General features: G+C 43.7%; 1 long non-coding RNA gene across 1 annotated transcript; it reads left to right on the top strand.

The window, feature by feature from the left end:
* Positions 1–260: 260 nt before the first annotated feature.
* Positions 261–26,636, top strand: LOC117063845. Its single transcript, XR_004429117.1, has 3 exons — positions 261–381; positions 5,647–5,710; positions 26,510–26,636. It is a non-coding gene; the product is annotated as an uncharacterized LOC117063845 (long non-coding RNA).

The following is a 26,636-nucleotide window of genomic DNA, read 5'->3' as shown; positions in this document are numbered from 1 at the left end:
GGCCAAGGCCCTGGAGCACCTGAGTGAGGGGCTGGCCTCCCGGGATGCCCACTGTGCGGCAGCATTGGAGGTAGGAGTGTGATTGGCTCTGATCTGACGAAACCAGCCTCCTTATTGAAAGTTGTGGCTGTCAGTCTAATGGCGCTTTAGAAAGCTCGTGATCTAGACCTGGCCAATCAGAGCACAAGGATCAGTTAAAGCCGGCACATGATCTTAGGTTGGCTAATCAGAGGCCAGCCTTGCTTGCACTTTGGAAAGAAGGAGCTCTCCTTAGGCTGGGAGGGGCCAAGCTGCTGGCCTGTGAGCCTGGGGCAGCCCGGAACTGTGCTTGCTGTCGTTGAGGAGAATGCAGCCAGCTCAGGGCAAATTAGAGCCAGGCAGGTAAGAGAGACGGCTGGGCCCGAAGCCAGAGCACCTTCCGACCTCTGGGTTTCACAAGCCAATACATTCTTTAAAACTTTAAAAAATGTAATACTAAGCTAGCTTGCATGGGTTTTTACTACTTGGTGCAGTAGGTTTCTCGATCCATATATCTTCATCACTTTTCCCTTCCTCTGGATCCCAGGTTTCCAAGGCTGGCCTCCAGACTGAGGAGTCAGAGCTTAGACTAAGCATTCCTTAGTCGGAGCCCTGTTTCAGGCCAGGGGCTACCGTCTTCCCTTTTCTTTTTGTTAAAACACACCTGTCCTGTGTTCCGTCTCTTTAGGGCCCTCCCCTCTGCTAGTGATCATTTGATTAAGTTACATCAGGTATTGATGGCTACGAATTGCTCCCGGTATCAATGCTCCTGTGTGGTCTTTTTACATTTGGACCACAGTCCTTCATGCCATAATCCACGGAACTGGATACCTAACAGTGGAAGTGATGCAGGTGGGGGGCAGAGGAGTGCTGGCTAGAGATGGGTGGGGTCCCTGGCGAGGGTGCCACCCTCGAGCTCGTGCCTGCGAACCTAAGTGAGGACAGGAACTCCTGGTTTTTTTTCCCCCAAATATTGTATTTTCCAAGACCACTCTGGCTCGCCATACCCCCCATCCTGTGGCTGTAAAAACCCTGAGACCCTAGCGGGCATGCACACAGGTAGCTGAACGTCGAGAGGAACACACCAACAAAAGAACACACCAGCAGACATTGGCAGGCCATGGATTGCGGAACGATGTGGATGCCAAGAGGAACTTGGTCGGGGGAGAGACCGGCCGCTGGGCAACCTGACTTTGAGGGAAGAAGACCACCTTGCCACTCCATCCCTCTTCTGACCTCCCCATCCACCTCTCTGAGAGCTACCTCCACTCTATAAAACCTTGCATCCATCCTCCAAGCCCATGTGTGATCTGAGTTTTCTAGTACATTAAGGCAAGAACCTGGGATACAGAAAGCCCTCTGTCCTCGTGATAAGGCAGAGGGTCTAATTGAGCTGATTAACACAAACCGCCTGCAGATGGCGAAACTGAAAAAGTGCGCTGTAACATACGTCCACTGGGGCTTCAGGAGCTGTAAACTCTCAACCCTAGAGGCTGCCATCGGGTCAGAGCCCATAAACGCTCCCCACAACCTGCCTGTCTGCCTGCTCCCCCTAGGGGTTTGAGCAAGGGGGCACTGAAGAAGCCAGCCACACCCCTGTCTCATGCCCTGTGAGGGGGTTAAGGGAACTCTTCCTGTTTCAGAAGTTCATGCACCAAGGCAGGCTGCTGAAGGGATGGTTTTATAGATGCTCCTCCTCCTGGTTCCTCTGAAGTTGGTTGGCTGGGTGTTTAGTTACTCTGCCTGTGTCCATGGCTGTGAGCCAATTCTCCTGGCTCACAGTGAAATGCCTGGGCCTCTACCGGAGGTCATGTCCTTCTCATATAAGGCAGAGGAAGGTTCTGAAAGGAGAGCTTTTGGAAACGGGCATCCAATAAGTCTGAGTCCTGGAGTGGCCTTGACTAGTCAGTGATCTTGCAGGGCCTCACTCTTCTCATTTATAAAATGGAGGTGTTTTAGGAGCTGACTCCTCAGTCGTCTTCCAGCACAGATGTCCTGGGTGAGGTATCTGTGTCTCTGAGTAACCTGTGGGCCTTGTGTGTTTTAGGGTGAAAGTGTCCTCACGGTAGAGTGTGAGGCACATTTGAATGGCTGCTTTTTATAGTCCACTCAGATTTCACAATCTGTTCATAATGTTCATGCTCCCTTTGACTGGTTTCAGGTTTGTTTCGTGACTTACATTTATTACACACAGGCCAGTGGGTGGGAAGTATGAGGAGTTGAGCTCCAACAGTTAGAACATCTGGATTCCAGCCCCAAAGTGGCCATTATGCAGATAGCTAAGACCTTGAAGGAGATGCTATATACTACTGTAGATCTGTTCTCTCACCTGTAAAATGGGAATGAAATCACTTTTCTTTGCTCACAAATTTGGTTGTGACTTAGAAAACACACTAAATGAAAATGCAATGAAGAGATAGAGACTGTTTAAAACTGTGAGGGGAGCTTTCTGCTTTTGGCTTGGAGGATGCCAAGGTGTAACTTTCTTCAGTCATCCCATATCCAGGTTCGTCTGACACTGGCCACATCCACCTTTCTGCCCACGTTTGACTCCAACAAGATTATAGGCCTGTACCTGAGGTGCACCAGTGGGGAAGTTGGTGCCATGTCTGACCTTGACCCCCTTGATCTATCTGTCTTCAAAAACGGTTGGTGATAATATCACCAAAGCAACCAGTGACTAGAATGGTCTTAGTATTACAGTGGAACTGACCATTCAGAACAGACAGGTCTAGAGTGAGGTGGTACTTTTTGCCTCTGTCCTGATCATCAAAGACCCCAAGGAACCAGCCAGAGACAGAAAGAAGCAGAAAAACATTAAGCACAGTGACAGTATCACTTTTCATGACACTGTCAAGATTGCCCAACAGATGCAGCACCAGTCTTTAGTTAGAGAACTCTGGAACCATGAAAGAGTTTTAGAGTACTGCACAGTTTGTGGGCTGTAATGTTGATGGCCACCACCTTCATGATATCATAGATGACATCAACAGTGATGGAGTGGAATGCCCAGCTAGTTTAGATCTATAAAGGAAAATATTTCAATAAAGGATCATTTGACAACCAGGAAAGAAAAATACCAGGAGAAAGTATCTAATTTTGGAAATGCACTTGGGAAAATAGTATTAGTCTTCTGCCACACCCAAGGAAGCAGATGGTGCCAAACTCTTTCTCTGACAACAGGAGGTGAGATGGGGACTCAGAGAGGAGAGAATATCAGCTTAGCCTCACATAGCAATTCTCCGGACTGAGGTGCCGTCTGCTGGCAGAGCAGGACGCCTTCCCCTTGGAGCCATATTGGCTTGCTCTCCCCCTCATTTCCAGGTTGGAGATTTGAGTCAGAGATGAGGCAAATGCTTAGGCAAGGAAAAATGTTTCATCAGCTTGCTCCGCATGGAAAGAGAGTCCGTGATATGATATGAAGCTGAAAATAGAGTGCCTCAGGAAAGAAACTACCAACTGATGACTATCTCCTGGTGGAGGTGTGGGGGCCTTCTCCAGGAAAATTAGAGTTGAAATGAGAATGCAATGGTACTGCCTTGTCGTTGATACTCTGAATGCAGATGCTCTGGCTGGGATTTGGAATCCCTGTCACGAGAAAGTGGTCCCGCTGGAAATGCTTGTTTAGCAATGCTTTCCTGCTGGGGTCTGTGGAACATCCTGACACAGTCCAGGGCTTGAACAAGGGCCAAGGATTTATCCAGAAACAGCAAGCTTTGTACAAAAGATGATCCTGGATTTAGAACAGATGAAAGGTACTTTGAGGGAGTTCAAAGAATGGGCACATGCTCCCCGATGGCTCCTTGCTGGATATTTTGAGAGGCGACTGCGGCACACTTTACCTCCCTACCTCTCCCAGGGGTCTTTTCCAATACGGTTTCTCTCCATTAGTATATTCCAGAGCTCTCGAGCTTGAAGAGCTTGAAAGTCTTAATATGTAGATTCCTGTAGCTGTGGGAACAGGCCTTTCCCAGTTGGGGTTTGTGAAGGCCATTCTGATGATGTTCATGGTGATGATAAATTGGCAGTAATCATGGAGACAGTGAAAGTAATGAGGCTCACCTGTTTAGGTGTTGGGAACAATGAAGTAGGTGGGCACATGGTCAGGGTGGGGATAGTGATGGTGATGGCAGTAGCAGGTAGCTCAGTCTTAGAAATTTGTTGAGAAATCCAGGGAACTAAACATCAACTTCACTTTTTTGTCTGGCAAAATAAATTACCAGCAGAAAAAATATCTACCTCTGGGAAGGGGAAAGCAAAAATACCTTTTGCTTGTGGTCAGTCCTGTCAAAACAAATAAAGTATATCAAGCACCATATCACTGTCTTTCTAGGGGGACACCTAGTGATCCTAGAGAAGTTACGTGGAGATACAAACTCAAGCTGATATGAGTGGCCACAAAACAAATGAGCAACCTCTAAAATGTCAGATTAATTCAAAAAGGTGCCAATCTTCCTCATTGCCATGCTTTGAACAATGTCTGGAGAGGAGGAATGAGAAAGTCAATCATCAAACTCTTTTTCAGGATCTGAGACAATCCCGCTGTCTTTGAAGAGCGTTCATATAAGATTGTGCTTGGAATAGGTCCTTCTACTTTCCTATTTCCTCCCGTGAGTCATGACATCCTTGCCTTTCTGAGTCACTGGGTCCAACTGGGGAGATGACAGCATTAAGGCAAAGGAACTTTGATGTCTGGATGACTCTTGTGCATGACATTGATGACACCCAAATGGCCCAGGATAAGTTGAGGGTCTCTGAGGCCTCATAAATGAGGGGAGCAACACTAGGTCCTGGTAATCCCAATTTTGCTAATTACCAAAGTCAGCAAAAAATAAAAAAATAAAATAAAAAATCAACCAAATTTAATCAGTTCCCATCAGGTAAAATTTTGGTGCAATTGTAAAACATAAGAAGCTTATAAAACATAAGCTCGATTTTGGAATTTCTGCATTTGCCTTCTTTTAATTTTCTCATTTCTGTGGGCGTCCTCACCCATGAGCCCCTGCCTTGGTTGTGCACAATTACCACCTCCAGTCCAGGGACAAACTCCCATGAACACGTTCAGGCAATGTTGGTGTCAGGCAAAATAACAAGAGTACTGCTGCTGATTCTGTTGCACAATTAATATGTGCTCCCTCCCCAGGGGATTTTCTTAACAAAAAAGAGTGGAGAGGAAAATGCTTAACCCATGGCTGGATCTGGCATGGTGGGTTAGTATAGAGAAGACCCTTTGCTCTTCAAACCACACCACAGGGTTGGCACCATGTATAGGGCTATAGTAATAGTGGCTTACTGCGAGGCCTGTTTGCTCTTTCGGGCTGCAGTTCTGTAGTTGGTATCCCTATTTACTGAGGGTAGGAAGGTATCAGTATCCTGTTACCATATTGGTAACAATATGGTAGGCCCCAAAGCGGGCCCAACTTTTCCTAGGGAGGGGCTTCTTCCTGAGAAGAGGGCAAACCAGAGAAGTCAGTTTCTTCACTTTTCCTTTTGTTTTATGCACTATTCTTTTTTTAGTAAGTAAAATTATTCTGCATGCTGGGTAGTTAGGGATATAATTGAAAGGAATTACACAGAAGGAAATACAAAGTTCACAGATGTATACAAATTTTTTTCTGGTTCTCTTAGGTGAGGAAGTTACTAAGAAGACTTTTTGACATGTACGAGTTTGGATCTAAGGAATAAAATGAAGGTTAGACCTCTCATTCATTCATTCATTTGTATAATAAATATACATGGATTAGTTTTTATAAAGCTAAGGGATTGAGGACTGAAAGTGGTCCAGAGAGGGGATCTGTGAGGCAGTAAAGATAAAAAGTTGGTGTGAATAAGTTCCAGTTATCAATTGCCATGTAACAAGGCACCCCAAAATTTATTGACTTAAAATACAGCAAATATTTTATTGTTATTATCTGTCAAAGGTCAGGCAATTGACTAGGCTCAGCTAGGCAGTTGTTGAACAGGGTCTATTATGTGTGCAGGCAGATGGTGGGTTTGGAGTCAGCTTAACACTTTTCTCACTTGCATATTGGTGTTTTTTGCTGGCTGTTATTGGAACTTCATCTGGGGTCTTAGCCAGAACACCTACAAGTGGGCTCTCCATGTGGTCTGGGTTTCCTCACAATATGGCAGCTGGGTTCCAAAAAAGAGCACCTACAAGAGAACTGGGTGGAAGCACTATCCTTTTTATACATCCTGGTCTCATAATTTACATAGCATCACTTTTGCCATAGGCACTGGCCCACTCAGATGCAAGAACAGGGACCATAAGCCCTGCCTGTTCATAGGAGGAGTGTCCATGTCAGCAGTAAGAAGAGTATGTGGGATGGGAGAACTTGTTGCAGCCGTCTTGGAAAATACAACCTGCCATGGGTGAGGTAGATCCAGATATTAGTAGGAGGAATTAATACTTTCAAACCCAGAATAATTAGACAGCAGTACAAAGAGGCATCTGATCAAATGGGTGATTGTATAACATGGATAATAATCGCTAAGAGAGTGTGAAGGATGAGTAGTTCAGTGAGGTCTGTAGTAGTCAGGGCAGACTTGATGGAGGAAGTAGGACCTTGAACTGACTTTGAAGCCTGGGTAAAATCCATTTGGTTATGTGTAATTTATGTTCATCTCTTCTGAGAAAATAAGTGATAATAAATAAAATTATAATTTTTGGTAATTCTTCCATACTGAGACAGCTACTTAACATTGTCGTGCGTATCCTACCCCAGTTTTTCCCTTCTGGAAATAGATAGAAAATTGCCAATTTTGAATACTACCTAACATTTTTACTTATAATATTTTGCAAATAGTTCCCTTAACTCCTAAATGTTCTTCTAAAATATAATATTGAATGGTTGCACAGCATTCTATCATGTGAATATATCATTAATATTTACGTTTCAATATCATACTACTGGAAATTTAAGATGTTCCTTTTTATTCTATTGCAAAGAACACTGTGATGAAAGTATGCAGAAATCTTGGTGCTTATTGATGACTAGTCTCTTAGGATTAATTTTTAAAGTTAGGATTACTGGTAAAAAGCTATACACATTTTAGAAACCTTCTATGTGTCTTGTCATTGTGGCTTGTAGGGGCAGGTTGTGCTCACTGCTCATCTTGCCAGGGTGAATCCATGTTTATTTGCAGATTTGACAATACCAATTGTTACTGGTATTGTTACAAAAGAAGCTTTTCTATTTGAGAGATCAAAGTGAGACTTTGGGCTTTACTGTGATTTTGTCTAATTTTTAGAAGGGTAGCATTTTCCTGTATATTTCTTTATCATCTAGGCTTCTCTTTCTATGATTTGGTACTTTAAGTCCAATGCTTATTTTTCCTATTGGTTAATTTTCTCCTATTGATTAATAACAGTGCTTTATAAATTATTAATCTTTTATTTAGCATATATGGCTCAAATATTTTTCCTCTTGATTTGGTCTTTTATTTTTCAGCTTTGTTTATAGTGTGTTTTCAAACGTAGAGACTTTTTTAGCATTTGTGTGGTCAAATCTAGTCATCTTTTTTATTTGTGTATTTTTATTTTGCTCATATTCATGAAAGGTCTTAGCCATAATAATATAATTTTACTTTGTTTTTCCTTTGTGTTTACGTGCATGCATGTGTGCGCACACACACACAAACGCACACATACACATACACCATGCAGTTCTTGAATCAATCTGGACTGTGTCTTAAAATGTGTTCTGAGTAGGGTCTCCTAAAGGCTGTTTTCCAAGTATCTACCCAGATAGGATTTAGGTTGGTGGGGAGAGGCGAGCATTCTGTAACCTGCACACACATTCAGTGTGAGGAGAACCTGGCTGAAGTAAAGGTCCGCTTGTCAGGGCTGGAAGTGTCAGGGCTGCAGGACAACTGCATTCAAATTCTGGAGGGCCTGGCTTGCCAGGCACAGCAAAGTGCCTCACTGGCATTGAGGACCATTTTAGGACTGAGAGTAGGAAAATTTTTCCTGCTCCTTGACATCTCTGTAGGGCTTGCCAGGAGCCAGGTACTCTGTAAATATACATAATATTTCATTTAATTCTCACCCCTGCCTACAAGGCAGCTGCTATTATTATCCTCATTTTATAACTGAGATGACTGCCGCTTAGTACGCAGTATGGCTGGAACTGAGTCCAGATCTGGCCATGTCCAAAGCTCTGCGTTCAACCACTATGTATATTCGTTTCTCAATATGATCAAACAAGAGTTTGAGAAAGTTAATCCAGAAATGTTGTACAGGTTAGAAGGAGGGAAGTGCCTGGGGTCAGGGAGTTTCTTAAATGCTGGAGTATCTTAAATGCTGGTGAGGGTTGAACTAAGGTGATGGTTGGGAGTGGACAATGAAGAGGAGCAAGGACTGGGAGAGGCAAGGAGCAGGCAATGGCTGGGAAGGTGAGGGGTGCTTACCTGGCTCAGTGTTCTTTCATTATTGTCTCTTATTCTAAATATTTGATGTCCCTCTCAGGTCTTGCCTGTGGTTTTCATCAGCTGATCTTAGCAGCTGATCTTTGGATAAATAGGATTTTCCAAGAGCCAGACCTTCTTGTGTATGAATTGAGAACAATATAGTTTTCCCCTCATTTTTCCAGATCCTTGAAGGAAGACACTGTGATTAAGGCAGTTTTTTGTCAAGGGATGGAGCTGTATCTTCATTTATCAATAAACATTGTATGGTGTATGGTGTCTGTTGGGCATATGTGTTGCACCATGGACTATGAAGGACCCAAAGACACATCAAAACAGAGCCCTGCCCACACAGAGATGAAAGTTGAGCAAGGAAATAACCTGCAGATGCATAAATATTATAAAAAATGGAAAATGTCAAATCTCCCCAAAGAGGCATAGTTAATAGGTTAGGGGAGGTCAGAGAAGAGAGAACTGTTCCTGTTGGGAGGGCCAGGCACAGATGGAATCATGAACTAATAACTAGTTTCTAAGTCAGGATCGTGCTGGGCTTGCTATAAGGAACAGATAAGAATCCTGTGTAATGAGAACTTTCATTCTTTGTTTGCAAGCCCTGCGACCTGCCCTCCTACAGGCACGGGTGACTCCCTTGGCATTTGTCCCTCCTTTCCCCAGCCCCTGAGGTGGTTTTCTCTTCAATCACAACCACGTCTTGCTGTAATTACAGTAATAGAGCAAGCTTGGTTGTTTTCTTTCTTTATGCATCTAAGATGTTCTAAGAAAGAGGACAAAAGCAGACTAATAAGAAATAAACTACAGCTTAGTGCACAGAACATGCATCTTTATCAAAAGAATCACAGAACGAATGGTGCTTTTATTCTTCACCCAGGCATGGACTGAAGTCCTAACTGTATTTCACAGCCTTCCCTAATAAGTCAAGTTGCACAGATCGTCCACAGCCCTCATGTTTGTGACCCCAATTTGGTCTTGTGGTTTGTGGTAGCTGAACAGTTATATACAGGCTTCAGTCTGCAAGAGCACCCTACAAAATGTCTTTGAGACCCTTTTGCCCCACCGGACAGGCCCATTATAAGGGATAGCAGGGCCCTGGATGCTTAAGAGCTCCTGGGTTTGAGTCGTAGCCCTGAGTTCCTACCTGTCAGTTCCAAGCTGTGTGACCTTTGGAGAAGTTACTGAATTTTTCTAAGTGCTAGTTCATTAATCTGTGAAAAGGGGATAAAAAATAGCACTCACTTACCAGGGATGTTATGAAGATTACATGGGGTTGTGGAGTAAGCATTTAATATCTGAGTGAGATAAATGCAGAATGAGGACAAGGAACAGATAAGAATCCTATGTCATGAGACAGATTCGTAAGCCCTGGTTGGATGCGACCAGTTAATTTCATTGAGCTTTACCATTGCAGGACCATTTCCCTTTGGGTTAGAAGTCACCATTCCGTGGTTGTTTCAGAATTCAGAATGTTAGGAATGGTCTTTCCCATCTTGTTACAGGATGAGTAGATTCTGATGAATATGTCCTTTGCATTACCATTTGATGTCTCCTCTGAGGTTTTGACAAGTGCCTCAGGTTTGGGAACTGTAAGTCTGAAACTGTGCCGACTGGTGAACGTTCCCCTTTTACCTGCATGTAGACTGATAGAGCACATGGCTCACTGCATTGTATCTGTGAGTTTTACTTATCTGTATCCCTTACTAGACTGTGAGCTCCATGAGGAGGAAATGGGTCCATTTTATGTACCACTGCATTTCCGGGACATAGCATAGAACCTGGGCATGGTAAACATTGGCTGAATATTTGTCGAATGGATGGTATGATGATTGATCTCTGCCGGTGGATTGGTGCCAAACACCTTCTTGGGCTCTCTCTGTCTCTCTCTCTCTTTTTTTAAAACATACGTAAACATCACCACAACCTGATGAATCAGGTATTCTCATTTCCAATTTGTTAATATAGAAACAGAGATTTAGAAAGTTTAACCAACTTACCCAAGGTGAATGAATTACCTGCTCTTTTTCTCCACTCATTGTATCCTTTCATCCTTAAATACTCCAGCTCTCATTTGGTTTATGCTACTTTTTAGCCATGTGACACCAGACAAGCTACAAACTCTTATGAAGAATCACATTTGCCTTACGCTGAGAACTGTCTCACTGTCTTGGGAATGTTTTAATATTTTCTGGATACTCACAATCCTGAAAAATAAGTGACTCATCATGATATTGTTTTGATGAAGCCTGAAAATGGCTTGTCTATTTTTAACATTGAGTGGCAGTAACTAATAATATTAGGTTCTCTTGTCCTACTCTGAGAGCAGAGAGAAGTAAAAGGTCATGAGGGTTAAGGAGTATCTGTAAGGAAAAGAGGGAGGGTGGCACTCTGCCAGCACGCAGGATAGAAATTGTCCAATCATCCCAAGCACCTTGCCCGAAGCTGGGTGCCCCAAGCCACATCAGGGTCTACATTCTTGGAGCCTTGACGACTGTTGTTACCAGCACTTTCTTTGTGATTGTTCTCAGCTTCCTTCAGGCACGTCTCTCCAGCTACACTTTGTGTTTTCTCCTTTTCTGCTACATTTCTATTTACATAGTTCAGATCTTATCTCAGCATTTCCAGCAACTGTCAAGTTACAGGCACAATGGGGTACTCAACTTTTTTAGTTTTAATTTTTTGAAAGTATGAATGAATAACTGAATGTATCTAGAGAGGAATTCAGAATGTGTCTAAGCAACGTGTGCTACAGAAGAGCAAAGAAAGCAAAAAGGGGGTTGGTGGTGTTACCTAATGGTTGGTGCTCAGGCTCTGGGGCCAGACCCAAGCTACACCCTGATTTCACTGCTTGCCAGCTGTGATATCCTGCGTAGATTACTTCCTTTTGAGAAGCCTCATTTTCCTTTCCTTTAAAATTGGAAATAGGGGAATATCTCTATTACTTAACTGTTGCTGTGAAACAAACCACACCAAAGCTCAGTGGCTTAAAACAGCCACTATTTTTACTGCGTTTGTGGCTGGAGATTGGTGAGGGCATCTGATCTGGGCTGGGTTTTGCTGGGGTGGCTTTGCTCCATGGGTCGTTCAATAGCAGCAGCCCAGTCAGGGTTTGTTCTTGTCAAGGGACTAGGCAGAAGTGCAAGAAGGCAGGAGGAAACATGCAAAGCCTCTTAAGTCCTGGATTTGGAACCGGAAGCTATCATTTCCATTCATTTATCATTGGCCACAACAAGTCTTATGGCCACACTAAAAGTCAAGGGGAGAAGAGGTCTACCCTGCTCACCATAAGGACACTTCAAGGGTATGGATGCTGCAGGTGGGATAGAGGTAAAATATTGGATTCATTAATGCATTTTACCACATTGTCTTGCTGAACTATTAGAAAAGATAAGAGACAAGTTCTTGTTAAAAGTTTAGCATGACATCTAGTATATTTTGAGCACTTTCATCTGGTTGGTAGATTGTACACCTTGTAAGCAATCCATAAATTATAGCTACCGTAGCTGTTGTTATAACTACTATTGTCAGAAATGTTGACACTTGTTATCCCAAAGAGCAGCACTCACAGAGTTGTTAGCTGGGAGGAGGGGGTGAAATGGGCTATGTTTGGTTAGTAAAAGGGAAGTCTATTCATTCAGTGCATATTTATTGAGCACCCATGTACCAGGCACCACCCTAGGTATTTGGCATATATTTGAGAATAAAACAAAGATTCTTGTTTGTTTGGAGCCTATATTTCAGCAAGGGAAGATACACATTAAAAAACACAGGGCTGGGTATGGTGGCTCACACCTGTAATCCCAGCACTTTGGGAGGCTGAGGTGGACAAATCACGAGGTCAGGAGATTGAGACCATCCTGGCTAACACAGGGAAATCCCGTCTCTACTAAAAGTACAAAAAATTATTCGGGCATGGTGGCACGCACTTGTAGTCCCAACTACTCAGGAGGCCAAGGCAGGAGAATTGCTCGAACCCAGGAGGTGGAGGTTACAGTGAGCCGAGATCATGCCACTGTACTACCGCCTGGGTGACAGAGCAAGACTCCATCTCAAAACAAAAACAAAAACCATGGAAATAAGTAAATGATAGAGTATGCCGATGTGTGCTATGAAAGAAATACAGAGGAAAGTAACGGGATTGGGCATACTGGCTATGGGGCAGGCAGGCTCAGGATTACATTGAATTGTCAGGTAGGTCTCCTTAGAAAGTGAGAGCAGAGGCATGAAAGGAGGTGATGAAGTGAGCCAAGAAGACACTGGGGGAAAGAACATTCTAACCAGGGGAACTCCAGAACAAAGGCCCTAAGGTAGGGGTGCAGAGAGTGTCTGAGGCACAGAAAGGAGGATAGTGTCACTGGAGGTGATGAGTGAGGGGGAGAGTAATAGGAGCTGAGGTCAAAGAGGTCATGGGGAGGGAGGGTCTTATAAGCTGTTGTGAGGGTTTCAGTTTGCTCTTCGTGGAAGGGGAGCCACTGGAAGGTTTTAAACTGATACATGACATGATTCTTAAATCAAATGGCAAGAAACTTACATTTCAAAACATCCCTGTGGCCTCTGCATTAAGAACACCTCCAAGGAGGGAAGGGAGACTGCAGGAGTAATCCAGGAAGGAAGGGAGTGTTGACAAGACTTGCAGGGGTGATAGCAAAGGTGGTAAGTGTCTCGGATTTTGGTGTTTTGAAGCTAGAGCCAATATAATCTACTGGCAGATTAGCTATGGAGTATGACAGAAAAAGAGGAGTCATGGACGACTCCAAGGTTTTTGGCTGAGTGGCTGAGATGAGAAAGGTTATGAGTGGAGTAGGATTGGGGTGGGGCAAAACGGGGGGCTCAATTTTGGACATGTGGAGTTTGAGAGGGTTCTTAGACACTCAAGTGGAGATCATCATATAGGCACTTGGAGATACACAACTCTGATTCAGGGGCAAAGTCCAGGCCGGAGAGATGAATTCAGGATTCATGATCCTGAAACAGCATTCAAAGTATATAATCCTAGTCATATCAGCAAGAGGGTGAGTGTTGATAGAAAAGAGGACCAAGGAACAGTCCAGAGCACTGGACATTTAGAGAGTCTGGAGCCCTGGGAGTTGGCCAGTGTTGTCAAATGTTGCTGGTAGGTTGAATACCATGAGCACTGGGAAACGGCAGGTGGATACAGTAATGTGGAGGTCACTAAGGATTATGATAATAGCAGCTCTGGTTGAGAGGTGTGGGTGAAAGTGGATGGGAGTGGGTTTAAGAGAGAAAAGGAGGAGAGTAATTTGAGAGGGTGTAGGTGGCCCTCTGAGGAGGCTTGTTGTAAAGGGGAACAAATAAATGGGCCAATAGAGAGAGAGAAGCACTATCATGTGAGTTTCATTTAATGGCAGACATAATGGCATGTTCATGTGCTGATGGTAATAATACAGTAAGAGTGAAAAATTGATAGTGCAGCAGAGAAAAGGATAAAGAACAGTGATATGGAAACAACCAAAGGAACTGGCCAAGATTTTCCTGCTCTTACTCCTGGTGTTCCTTACCCAGATAGGGGTATCTATTACATTATGATTCTCTCTTATCCAACAATTGCATCAAGCCCCACTGTAGCCTCAGTCCCATCGTTAGCTTTAGTGTTTCCTCTGTTGTCATCTGTCAACTCTCCACTCAGGGGATGGGAGTACCAGGACATTTTTTGTTTTCTAAATATGGAACCCTGAACCATTTCCTGTGTTTTTCTTTTCTTTCTTTTTTCTTGCAGAGATAGGCCCATGAGGAAGCAGGATTGGGCTCCCTGACATTAGTCCTTGAGGCAATAAGACAAATTCTGTTTTAAAACACCAAGGTTACTTTGAGACAAATTGGGACCAACCATGGGAGAAGGGGCTAAGTGAGGTCGACAACTTAAGGGGCTTTAATGAGAAATGGGTAGGTGCGAAATACCCTGCTCAGAAGCATGTTAGGTGCAGTGGCACAGGGAGGAGTGGGGGTCTCCAGTGTCTATGGCTTCCCACTAAAGGATCTTTTTTAAAAAAACTTTCCTGAACTGGCATCCACATCCCTTCCTATGGCCTTCCCATGCTCTCTATGTTCTGAATGCGTTTTCTGCATCTCCCCCATGTGGGTTGTGACATTTCTGAGGCCAAGGACTGGGATTCTCCTATGTTTCAGTGCACTAAGCACTTGTCTAGAGCAGGACAGCAGGTGGGTTAACACTTGGCAATACATAGATGGGGGATGATGGAGTCAGCTAGGACCAAAGCCTACAGACAAAAAGACATTTCAACCTCATCTTTACATCAGCTGGAACAAGGCCAAAGTGGGTCTGATGGGGAGATTTCATCCTAACCTTCTGTATCAAATGTATAGTGTGGAGGCTGGAATCCAATCACCCTAGTTTACTGTTGCATTTAGATTCTATAAAAAGTGAGTTTCGGCCAGTCTTCGCTCCTCTGCCTACTCAGTCCATACCTAGAGCCAGGTGTTCCACCTCCCTGGGAGGTGGTGAGCTCTCCCTTGCTGCAGATAGTCTACTAGAGGCTGGTAGTTACCAGTCAGGGATGCTGCGGATGGGCCTCCTACATTGCTGTCGGTTTTCTCTGAGGACCATGTTGGCTTTCTGTGGTGCAGCAGCCCTGCCTGGATGAGAGAGTGATGACTTCCTACGCTTACACATCCCCACCTCCTCATCTCTTAGTCTCACCTACACTCGTAGCCTGTTACCCTGCTGCTTACCTATCCCAAGTCTGCAGCTGACTCCTGAATTCCTGGCTACATTCACCCATTGCCTCAGTTCAGGCACGTGACACAGGGTAGGGTTACAGGGAATAGCGTCAGTCACAAAACAAACTGAGGCTATTTTTGGCCACTTCCATGCAGAGGAAGATATCTGTTCTCTAATGATCCTAGGTGTCACATGAATGAGATGCCACCAGGGGGTGCTTGTTTCTGGGTCCCTGAGATGAGTCTCCTGTTCTGTCTCTCCTAGCATCATCCCTAAATACTGATTGGTGCCCACATTCCCACCACCATAAGAACATAAGACTTTGATCATCCTTAAAATGTGCATACCCAAGAAAGAAATTGAGATTTCTGTTTTATTATTAGATATCCCTCCTGAGTGAAACTAAATATAAGTCAGTATCCTGAGGGTGGTACTATGGAGGGGAGGGATCCTGAAATGTGTATGGTCCCACTATATGAGAGAAGAAACAAGAGAAAAAGAAGAAGCCAGAAAGTAGTGATTGGGGCATCCTGCAAAGAAATGTTTCCATCTCTACTATTCTGTGGAGGGTGAGTTCTGTACACCTGTTGCTCTACTACTCTTCAACCCTCGTCACACAGAGACTCCAAAAAGGCCTTCAGACTCCAAATGACACCCTCATCAATAAGCTTGCATTGCAAATCCACATTTTGACAACACATTTCCCAAATTTAGTCCCCTAATCCACTCCCAGAATATATTATGCTTTGCACCCAACAGATGGATTAAAAGCTTAAATCTTCTGCTTGTTAGGAAACCAACCAGAAACCAAAAATACAAACACATACACCCCTGCAGGTGTGAGTGCAATGGTGGGGGTGAGGAGAGAAGCGTGGGTGTATGTAAGGACCCGAGAGTGTTCACTTTGGGGAGGAGAGAACCACAGCAGAGAATGTGGAGAGGCCAGGGCATCCTCTGGGCTCTGCGTGGGGTGAGGGGCAACTAGCTGCTTCCTTAATTCTTCTCAGATCCCTTGATTTAGGCCTTTATGTATCAAGCGTGTGTGTAGGTCTGAAGCACAGGAGAATGTCCTTGTGAAAATCATGCCACAACATGCCATGTCATGAGCAACATCCAAGTGAATATCACGTGAACTCCCACCCAGCAGCTGTGGGTGGGAGTTCTCATGATACTCACCTGGATGTTGCTTATGACATTCTGGCCATGTATTAGGCATGTGTGTAGGTCTGAAGCACAGAATCGCTAATGTGGGGGCTACCAGGGTACTCAGTCAAGCTCTCTCCTACATAGAGTGGGCTTGCCTCTTGAGGAGACAGGGGCCTGAGCTGGGGAAGTGAGCCTGGAGCCCTCCCTAGCACCAGATTTGGAACCAGATATTCGCCTCCAGTCCAGGGCTCACTCATCTCTTTTGGAGCCTTGGGGGCTTTGAGGATTTCCTGCTCTTCATTTCTTGGGGTTCCAAGCTTTCATCGTCAGTGACCACGTCTCTTCTCCCTTCTGTGCATAAAATTTGTTGACGTCTCTATAATTGGAGGTTGTTATTTTGAAGGCGGTGTGGGCGAGTGGGAAGAGGAGGTGCCAGGGGCACTTCTGGAGAATACAAGGGAACCCCCCAGGAGCTGGGCTCATCAGGGAAAGTAGAGAAGATCTCTGGGTGTCCCTGGGAAATTTTAGAATCTCTTCCCCATTGTCTTGCTTTCTCATCATTGAAAAATTGCTCAGAATGTAATAAAAACAAGGTGTTCTAATTAAACAGATTTGTTTACATGTTGTGGCATGAAAAACTAATTCAATCTGATATACTGTACATTCCTGCTGTACTTTTTTTCTTCCCTTTATATAAAACTGCCCATTTTTAAACAGTATTGTACTTAAGCATCTTAAAGAGTGTCCTTGATTAACAGAAAGCAAGCAATTTTCTACTCCCCACAGCTTTCAAAGGATTGTGTCAATAGGGAGAGAAGGAGAGCAGTTGTGGGTGGGAGTTCCTGTAATATTCACCTGGACGTTTCTTGTGATGGTTCTGGCCATTTAATGTGTACTGTACCACCAGACTGGACCCTTAGGTGGCCTTTGTGCCATGACTGAAACACAGAGGCCCAGAGTGCTGGGAGAATCTAAGGCTGGAGCAGACCTGGGGCCTTGTTCTGAGAAAGAGTAGAGGCTGTCATCACAGATCCTCCCAGGAGGGTGGTGGTCCCAGCATCCTTGTGGAGTCCTGGGAGAGAATCCACAGAGAGGAATGGGTGTGGAGAGATTGACAGGCATGATCATAATCATGATGGTTTTCATCACAAAAACAACATTGTTTGGGAATGATTTCAGTTGTTGTATAATAGAAATTCTTTTTTTTTTTTTTGAGACAGAGTTTCACTCTTGTCGCCTAGGCTGGAGTGCAATGGCATGATCTTGGTTCACTGCAACCTCCACCTCCTGGGTTCAAGCGATTCTCCTGCCTCAGCCTCCCGAGTAGCTGGGATTACAAGCATGTGTCATCATGCTCAGCTAATTTTTGTATTTTTCATAGAGGCAGGGTTTGACCACATTGGCCAGGCTGGTCTCGAACTCCTGATCTCAGGTGATCCTCTTGCCTTGGCCTCCCAAAGTGCTGGGATTACAGGCCTGAGTCATTGCATCTGGCCAGAAATTGTATCAATTAAAATTGTCTAAGACTGGATGAAGATGACCTTCTCTGGGGATGTTGGAGTAGAAGCCAGCCTACCGTAATTCCAGAATTCTCTGGAAGGAGTGTTTGTTTGGGGTAAGAAGTCTGGCTAGTTTATCATCACTTTTAGACTTTCAGAGCTGGAAGTAACCCTACAGCTTATGGAGAGCAGAGACTCTCCCTAATCCCCGGATCCCCTGTGCCTTGCCTGGTACGGGGGCAGGTGTTGATATTTGTGATGTGAATTGGGAGAGTTAGCAATGCTATCTCTGCAATATTCTGGACACCAGCCTTGCTTATTCTGACCTCCTGTCTTCATTCACGCTGTTCCCTTCACTTGGGAACCTTTCTCCGTCCACTCATCCTATTGAAACATAGCCTACCCTTTGAGCCACTCAGATTCACCACTCCCCTGACCTCTGCTCTCTGTGCATTCATTCTCTACTTATGACCAGTTCTGTGTTGTTTAGCCTACCCTTTGATGGTTCTACTTGGTGATGGCCTTTTGACACAGTCCTGTCCCTCAGCTGGAGTATGTCCTCTTCTCGTGTCTTTCAACAGTGCCCTGTATTGTTCTGGAGAGACACAGGTGGTCAGTAAGGACATCCCCACTGATGAGTTTGGGGCATTTGAGAATGTTTTCTTCCCCACTTCCACCTCTCCTTTCCTATTTTTTTTTTTTTTTCCAATTCACTCTTTGTTCATTCCATGACTATTTACTGGTATCAGCCTAAGGTCCCATGGTGGCCGACATGAACAAGGTAGATTTTTCCCTGTTGTTACATTCATAGTAGAGAGCACCAGCCCTGAGTGTTAATGTGGGGTTTGGGGAGAGGGAGCATTTGGATCAGGGATATGGCAGCAGTGCATCAGCTTGGCCAGCCTCTGCTAGAGTTTGGAGACCTTGCTTTTTTACTTAGCTCCTCCCTTGCTCTTTTACTTAGCTCCTCCCTTGCTCTTTTCTGCCCTGCTGTACTCTCCACATCCAGAGGCCCTCCCCCTAAGTAATACTAATAGAAATGTCTTAGACTGGTGCTTGAGATAAGGCAAGGAGAAAAGTCTGGAATTAGACTCTCTTTGAAGGAAATATGTATCTCCTGGACCTCACTGGGCTCTAACTGAAGAATGGGACAGAGATTTCAAAACTAAAGGCCAGGAAGAAGAAAATGTGTGAAAGACACCAAACCTATTCTCCCAGTTCACCGACAACACTCCTCTCTGCATGTAGATCTCCAGAGGCCTTCCTTTTTGGCATTCCTGATTCTCATGCCCGTGTATTTAATGGTGGGATTGATGTATTTCTTTAAAAATGATTCATTGTGGCCGGGCGCGGTGGCTCAAGCCTGTAATCCCAGCACTTTGGGAGGCCGAGACGGGTGGATCACGAGGTCAGGAGATCGAGACCATCCTGGTCTACACGGTGAAACCCCGTCTCTACTAAAAAATACAAAAAAACTAGCCGGGCGAGATGGCGGGCGCCTGTAGTCCCAGCTACTCGGGAGGCTGAGGCAGGAGAATGGCGTAAACCCGGGAGGCGGAGCTTGCAGTGAGCCGAGATCGCGCCACTGCACTCCAGCCTGGGCGACAGAGCGAGACTCCGTCTCAAAAAAAAAAAAAAAAAAAAAAAAAAATGATTCATTGAGATTCTACTAAGTGCTGAAAATTTAACCTGTAATTCAAGAAATGAATGTTTGGCCCAACTTCAAATCCCACTCTTCTCCTACCAAGCCCATTCAGTATACCTCAGCCAGGTTTCTCACCAACCACCATCTTCCACTGGTCTCACTCACACCTTTATCCTGCCTTCAAACACTGGCTCCTGATGTGATGCTTTCCATCCCTGCCTACTCAGATCCCATCTACAATTCAGAGTCCCCCATGCCTCATATCTCCCATGGCTCTCCAGATCCACTCCCCATCTGCCCTCTGCCCTCTAACCTGCAGGATGCCCTGTATGAATTATGTCAATGGGCATGTGAGCCCCTTGGCTTCTGGCTGCTTGGGCCAATAAGGAGAGACTTAAGCAGGGATAAATTATTTTCCCTCTTCATTCCTTCCAGTGGGATCACCTCCATCTGCCACTGTAAGGTCCCTGCCTCCTCTGTGGTCTGCCCTACATGAGGCCCTCTCCCTTTCTGAGTCACTAGCTCCTCCCTCTCCTCCTCCCTTCAGCCTGAGGCTGGCCACAACTCCACTGCTACTGTCCCTGTGTTCTTGCACTAGGTCTTCTGTTTCCTCTTCACCCTCCCTGCCCCGTGGTAATAAACTCTCCATAAAGAAGCTCTCCCCAAAGGATTATAAATCATGCTACTATAAAGACACATGCACACGTGTATTTATTGCGGCACTATTCACAATAGCAAAGACTTGGAATCAACCCAAATGTCCATCAGTGACAGACTGGATTAAGAAAATGTGGCACATATACACCATGGAATACTCTGCAGCCATAAAAAAGGACGAGTTCGTGTCCTTTGTAGGGACATGGATGCAGCTGGAAACCATCGTTCTCAGCAAACTATCGCAAGAACAGAAAACCAAACACCACATGTTCTCACTCATAGGTGGGAACTGAACAATGAGATCTCTTGGACACAGGAAGGGGAACATCACACACCAGGGCCTATTGTGGGGAGGGGTGAGGGGGAAGGGATATCATTAGGATATATACCTAATGTAAATGACGAGTTAATGGGTGCAGCACACCAACATGGCACATGTATATATATGTAACAAACCTGCAGGTTGTGCACATGTACCTTAGTACTTAAAGTATAATTTAAAAAAAAAAAAAAAAGCTCTCCTAATTTGAATGTTTTATACTTTCCTGAAGAGTCCCTGACATATAGCTCCCCATATCTATCCTACATTTTGTTTTGGAATTTACATAAATCTTAACTTTGGCACACAATCTAGTAATGTTTTCTGAATTAATTTAAAAAATAATTTTAATTCTTATATATCCCCCATCTCTCCTGCTAGATTATGACCTCTTTAGCAGAAGGCCTGGGTAATTTTTTTCTTCCTATCTTGTATCTCTTCTAGAACTTGATAGAAAGTAGGTACTTAAACAAGTACCTGTTTATGGACAGATGAACCATTACATTAGCAAGGTCAGGGCGGAGGGGCATGGGCTTAGAGTTCAAGTTCAGATGATAGGGTTCAAACGTGGCCTTCTTTTTCAGGGGATTATGCCACCTTAACAAAATCATTGCTCGTTCTAAATCTCAAATTCTTTTTCTCAAAATTGGTGTAATATAAGCTACTGCATGGCTCCATATTTCATTTTAATTTTTTAAAAAATGTGGTTGTGATAGTGGTTTTGTGAGGCCTTAATAAAATCTGATTTGAGAAAGCTTACTGTATTTTATATATATTGAATCTGGAGATACAATTTGAGGTCCAATATTGAAAATTTATATCAATTAAAAATCTAAAAATGAGTACAGTTTTGTGCCTTATAGGACGTCTCAGTCAATGATGGACCACATATGTGATGGTGGTCCTATAAGGGTATAATGGAGCTGAAAATTTCATTTAAAAATAATTTTAATACTTATATTTCTCTTGTTTCTCCTGCTAGGTCATGACCTCTTGAAAAGGTTTGGGTGATTTTTTTTTTTTATCTTGTCACAGGGCCATGCATTACTCATGTGTTTGTGGTAATGCTCGTGTAAAAAAAACCACTGTGCTGCCAATTGTGTAAAAGTCTAGCACATGCAGTTTTGTACAGAACATCATACTTGATAACAATAAATAACTATATTACTGGTTTATATATTCACTATACTATGCTTTTTATTGTTGTCTTAGAGTATACTCCTTCTACTTATTAAAAGAAGTTAACTGTAAAACAGTCTCAGGCAGGTCCTTCAGGAGTTATTCGAGAAGAAGGCATTGTTGTCATAGAAGATGACAGCTCCATGTGTGTCACTGCCCCTGAAGACCTCCTAGTAGGACAAGATGTGGAGGGGGAAGACAGTGATATTGATGATCCTGACCCTGTGTAAGCCTAGGCGAATGTATGTGTTTGTGTCTTAGTTTTTAACAAAAAAGTTGAAAAAGTAAAAGAAAAAAATTTTTACAATAGAAAATAGCTTATGGAATGGGATATAAAGAAAGAATGTATTTTTTACAGGTGTATAATGTGCTTGTGTTTTGAGCTAAGTGTTATTATAAGAGTAAAAAGTTAAAACAAAAGTTTATCAAGAAAAAAGTCACAGTAAGCTATGGTTAATATATTATTGAGGAAAATTAAAAAAATAAATTTAGTGTAGCCTAAGTGTACCAAGTATATAAAATCTACCAGGAGAGTCCAGTAATGACCTAGGCCCTCACATTAATTCACTGCTCACTCACTGACTCACCCAGGACAACTTCCAGTCCTCCAAGCCTCATTCATGCTAAGTGCCCTATACATACGTACCTTTTAAAAATCTTTTATACTATATTTTTACTGTACAGTTCCCATGTTTAGATATGTTTAGATGCACAAATACTTAACATTGTGCTACAGTTGCCTACAGTATTCAGTGTAGTAACATGCTGCATAGGTCTGTAACCTAGGAGCAATGAGCTACCCCATATAGCCTAGGAGTGTAGTAGACTGTACTATCTAGGTTTGTGTAAATATACCCGATGGTGCTTGCACAATGACAAAATCATCTAAGGAGGCATTTCTCAGAACATATTCCTGTCATTGACATACTACCGTATATACTACTATTGCTAATAGATGTCATTTACTGAGTATTATGTATAAAAGTTTTGAAAGTGTTTTCTCATTGAATTTTACAACAGACACCAGTAACCCTCTTTTACAGAGGAAGAAATTAGCCTTAGAGGTTAAGGAAATTGCTGGAATTCACAGAGTCTGGAAGTGACACTCAGGGTGTGGGCTCTAGATTGGTGCTCCTGCTCCTGGCCATGTGATTTCCTCAGTGGGACACAGTCAGAGCCAGGAGTCTCCAGGAAGATACCTCCCCTGGGTTATGCATACTTGCTTATCCCATGTTATCTCTGGGAGAGAGGTTTCCCAACTGGGGTTTTCTTTCAGAGCTCTCAGGGCTAAGAGAGCTCTGAACAGCTGAGAGGAAGAGGGAGAAATATTTTTTTCCTTTGTTACAGCTTCATTCCTCCAACTGAAATTTTGTTGTTGTTTCAAGCCCTGAAAAAACAAACTTCAATAAAATCTTGGTGATGGAGACAGTGAGGGGAAGATCAAGCCAGTGATATACATACATGGTGGAAGTGATCATCCAACCTGGTAGAAGGTCCAGGGATTTTGAAAAGAGGCTCATCAAAGTGCTTAGCTCACAATGTAAGGATGTCAGAAATTTTATAACAAGAGTTTCATTTATTAGTAACAGATTTTGACTCTGACAAAATGCATTTGCTGAGGGCAGCTACAACAGCCTGATGTTTTGAGCTATTGTCATCATTTGTCTACCTTAATGGTCATGGGACCCAGCATCTTTGGTTGGCACTAGTGAGGCTAGGAAATCCCAATGCCAGAATAGACCACAAGGCAAAGCTTAGGCAAGAATTTGTTCTTGGTAGGCTGGCCAGTATAGATCAAAGGTCCAGGGATTGGTCAGACTCTGGACAAATTCATCTGAGCTCAGAGTGACACCTGCCTAGGTCCCAAGAAAAATCAGGTACCAGCAGAGCTCAATCGCCCAACCTCCATGGATTCAGAGGGGAAGCAGGGAGAGTTGAGTATGAGCTTAAAAGTGGAGACCAGGGTCCAGGACTCACACCAGAGAGATGGAAGTCTAAATAGGATACTCAGGACAGAGTCTTAACAATATGGCAAACTCTCTTCAGGACAGGCACCGTCTAGACTGCCCTGCCCTCTCTGCAGTGTTTTAGACCTGTTTCATGAATGCTGATACACAGGAGCTAGGCAGGGTCACAGCTACCCTGACACATGCTCACAAACTGAACACCATTCTTACAGGCCAGAATATCAGAATGAAGGAGCAAACCTGTTTGGGGTTCTCCAAGAGGAGAGAAGAAAGGATGAGGTGGGCAAACTCATGAACATCACACAGTGGTCCACACTACCCAACTGCTGGTGTGACACAGTGACCAAGCTTTTAATTCTGTCATTAGAACACTCACATTCAAATCTTACCAGTTAGGTCTGGTTGTCTGTTGCCCAGAACCATGAGAAATGATGTTTCTGTAGATTAGCTCGGCTTAGCCGCGTGGTTCCTGAATGGGGTCTTTCCTTTGGTTATGGTGACTAATTGATGTTGTACTCAACTGAAAGATCTACTGGGCTTGTGTCAAGTATGGAGTCTTTACTCACATGTCTGATATCTCAGTGAGGATGGCTAGAACTGAGGACTAGGACTGTTCAGGCATCTTTCTTTTCCCACACAGCCTCTGCATGGGGCTAGCTTGGGCTTCCTCATAGAATGTCAGTCTCACTATAGCTTGGCTTCTTACATAGTAGCTGGATTCCTTCAGAAGAAGTATTCACATATGTATATGTATGTGTGTGTGTGTGTGTGTGTGTGTATAACTATACTGTTAAGTTCTAGGGTACATGTGCACAATGTGCAGGTTTGTTACATAGGTATACATGTGCCATGCTGGTTTGCTGCACCCATTAACTCATCATTTACATTAGGTATTTCTTCTAATGCTGTCCCTCCCCCTGCCCCTCACCCCATGACAGGCCCCGGTGTGTGACGTTCCCCACCCTGTGTCCAAGTATTCTCATTGTTCAATTCCCACCTGTGAGTGAGAACATGCAGTGTCTGGTTTTCTGTCCTTGTGATAGTTTGCTCAGAATGATGGTTTCCAGCTTCATCCATGTCCACATAGTGGTGTAAATACCTGCAAAAGACATGAACTCATCCTTTTTTTAATGGCTGCATAGTATTCCATGGTGTATATGTACCACATTTTCTTAATCCAGTCTATCATTGATGGGCATTTGGGTCTGTTCTAAGTCTTTGCTATTGTGAATAGTGCCACAATAAACATACGTATACATGTGTCTTTATAGTAACATGATTTATAATCCATTGGGTATATACCCAGTAATGGGATCACTCGGTCAAATGGTATTTCTAGTTCTAGATCCTTGAGGAATCGCCACACTTTCACAATGCTTGAACTAGTTTACAGTCCCACCAACAGTGTGAAAGTGTTCCTATTTCTCCACATCCTCTGCAGCATCTGTTGTTTCCTGACTTTTTAATGATCGCCATTCTAACTGGTGTGAGATGGTATCTCATTGTGGTTTTGATTTGCATTTCTCTGATGACCAGTCATGATGAGCATTTTTTCATGTGTCTGTTGGCTGCATAAATGTCTTATTTTGAGAAGTGTCTGTTCATATCCTTTGCCCACTTTTTGATGGGGGTTTTTTTTTTCTTGTAAATTTGTTTAAGTTCTTTGTAGATTCTGGATATTAGCCCTTTGTCAGATGAGTAGATTGCAAAATTTTTCTCCCATTCTGTAGGTTGCCTGTCCTCAGAACAAGTATTCTAAGAGGTGTAGCTTCTTAGGGTCTAGCCACAGAAGTCACACAGCACTCCTTCTGCAATACTCTCTCTCTCTTTTTTTGGGACCAAGTCTCACTCTGTTGCCCAGCAGGCTGGAGTACAGTGGCATGATCTTGGCTCACTGCGACCTCTGCCTCCTGAGTTCAAATGATTCTCTGGCCTCAGCCTCCTAAGTAGCTGGGGCTACAGGCATGTACCACTATGCCCAGCTAATTTTTGTATTTTTAGTAGAGACAGGGTTTCACCATGTTGTCCAGGCTGGTCTCAAACTCCTGACCTCAAGTGATCCACCAGCCTCAGCCTCCCAAAGTGCTGGGATTACAGGTGTGAGCCACTGTGCCTGGCCCCCTTCTGCAGTAGTCTTATTGGTCAAAAGCAAGCCATAGAATCAGCCCAGATTTAAGAGGAGATTTAAGAGGCAATGTCCACATAGTGGTGTAAATACTAGGACGTGTGTATGGTTCATTGTGAGGCTACCTTACATTGTATCAACTGTGTGAATGTAGACAAGTTTTAGAGCACTCAGTGCCTCCATTTTTTTCATGTGCAGAATGGGAAAGGAAGTTACAAGGGCTGTTTCTGAGTGTTGCTTACTTATTAACATATACATGTCAAGAATTTCCCACAAGGACTAGCACAGCTAAGGGTTTGTATTAGTCCATTCTCATGCTGCTATAGAGAAGTACCAAGACTGGGTAATTTATAAAGAAAAGAAGTTTAATTGACTCACAGTTCTGCATGGCTGGGGAGGCCTCAGGAAACTTACAATTATTGTGGAAGGGGAAATAAACACGTCCTTCTTCACATGGCAGTGAGAGAGAGAAGTGCAGAGTGAAGCGGGGAAAAGCCCCTTATAAAACCATCAGATCTTGTGAGAAGTTACTCACTACCATGAAAACAGGATAGTGGAACTGCACTCATGATCTAATCACCCCCCATGAGGTCCCTCTCCCAACGTGTGGGGATTACGATTTGGATTACAATTTAAGATGAGATTTTGGGTGGGGACACAGCCAAACCATATCAGGGTTCAACCATAGTTGGCACTTGTTAGTTATGCATTACCTTCATCCCACATTTGGATTTCTCCCTAGTATTTAATATGTACATATCTTATCTTCCCTGCCATGCTGAAAGCTCCTTGAGGTCAATAATTATTCTATACTTTTCTCTTTAAATTTCTTTCAGTTGTCCATAAGAAATGCTTGCTGGAAGAAACAGAAGGAAAAAGAGATGAGGGAGCTGGGGACCTTGCAAACAAGCCTGGACACCTTTATAATTTTCTCTGGGCTCAGCATGGCACCCTAGCTCCTGT

The sequence above is a fragment of the Trachypithecus francoisi genome, unplaced genomic scaffold, assembly GCF_009764315.1.
Source record: "Trachypithecus francoisi isolate TF-2019V2 unplaced genomic scaffold, Tfra_2.0 Lachesis_group19, whole genome shotgun sequence".
NCBI lineage: Eukaryota > Metazoa > Chordata > Mammalia > Primates > Cercopithecidae > Trachypithecus > Trachypithecus francoisi.
Note: the sequence above shows the minus strand (reverse complement) of the source record. Positions and strands in the feature narration are given on the sequence as shown.